Source organism: Seriola lalandi, unplaced genomic scaffold (genome assembly GCF_002814215.2).
Source record: "Seriola lalandi dorsalis isolate HSWRI2012SDOR001 ecotype SW California unplaced genomic scaffold, Sedor1 jcf7180001976054, whole genome shotgun sequence".
In the NCBI taxonomy this organism is placed as follows: domain Eukaryota; kingdom Metazoa; phylum Chordata; class Actinopteri; order Carangiformes; family Carangidae; genus Seriola; species Seriola lalandi.
The window spans coordinates 1-1,257 of NW_019446720.1; the positions used below are offsets into that span (position 1 = coordinate 1).

At 48.5% G+C, this 1,257-nt stretch overlaps 1 pseudogene across 1 annotated transcript; it reads right to left on the reverse strand.

Moving 5' to 3' along the window:
- Positions 1–6: 6 nt before the first annotated feature.
- Positions 7–1,206, reverse strand: LOC111656158 (rho-related GTP-binding protein RhoE pseudogene; annotated as a pseudogene). Its single transcript, XR_015437280.1, has 3 exons — positions 1,097–1,206; positions 814–939; positions 7–430 (listed from the first exon to the last, which is right to left on the reverse strand). The product of XR_015437280.1 is annotated as a rho-related GTP-binding protein RhoE pseudogene (transcript).
- Positions 1,207–1,257: the final 51 nt, after the last annotated feature.

Sequence of the window (1,257 nt, forward strand, 5' to 3'; positions counted from 1 at the left end):
TCTGTACTGGAGTCAAAGTAGTCTGTACTGGGAGTCACAGTATTCTGCCAGTCCATTGTCTCCATAAGGTCTGCTGGGCACCAAATCAGTCGTCACACCTGCTCCATGTTGAGATGAAGTCCAGACCTTAAAACAGACGGTCCACGTGCTGAGTCCACTCCAGCACTGTCCTCTGGTGAGTGTTTTACATGAGAGCACAGCTTTTAGCTTTGGTCTGCTGATAGTGAGTCGTTACTCCAGTGGACACGTCTCTCCCACTGTGAGACGTCCTCTTGGTGGCTCTGGAGGACTTCCTCCTCTTCATGTTCTTGCTGTTCTCGTTGATGCAGGCCAGCGTGGCCACGTGAAAGATGTCTCTGACACTGTTCTCAGACTGCAGAGACGAACACTCCAGGTAGGGGGCGCTCAGCTGCTTGGCTGTGTTGGAGCCCTGGGAAAGGAAACAACAGGTCAGGTAGTCCAGGGGGAGAGTCAACAATGTGGAGGTTTTGTGGGAAGGGTGGGGGTCTTGTGTGAGCTGATCAGCCTGCTGGCTCTCTCACAGTCGGATACCCCTGGATTAACAACAGTTCATCAGACAATCAACTCACAGCTCAGGTTATTTAATTACGATCAGCTGATTGTGTTTATATCTGGACCACATCCATGAAGAATAGTGTGCTACACCTTCATCACCAACCAAAAACAACCATGATGACACACAACATATGAAAATGTGACACCTTCCTCACACATGGATAATGATGGTCTTGATGAAGAGTTTCAAACCAGAACCAGGTTCAATAGAATCAGACTGATTTGATCCTGACCCACCTGATCATAGGAGACTGGAGTGTGTCTGCTGTGGGACCTGGTGAAGAGGTCTGTGCGCAGGTCTGACTTACAGCCCACCAGCAGCACCTTGGTGTTGGGACAGAACTCTTGGACCTCTGCTCTCCACTGGACAAGAGCAGAACATCATACCACATAATTTACCCAAAACCATGTTCATGGGAGGGAACGTTAGAAACTCTGAGGATATACCCTCTCTTCTTTTCAAATAACCACTGTGAACTATTCAACATCAACATTCAACAAGGACTCTCCTCACACTCACCTTCTTGAGGACGCTGTCTAATGTCTCTGGTCTGCTGATATCAAAGCAGATGAGGACTGCATCAGCGTCAGGGTAGGAGAGAGGACGCACGTTGTCGTAGTAGGGAGAACCTTTAAAGAGACATCTGCTGGTCAGTAAACATGGTTCCAGAGTAATTGAGG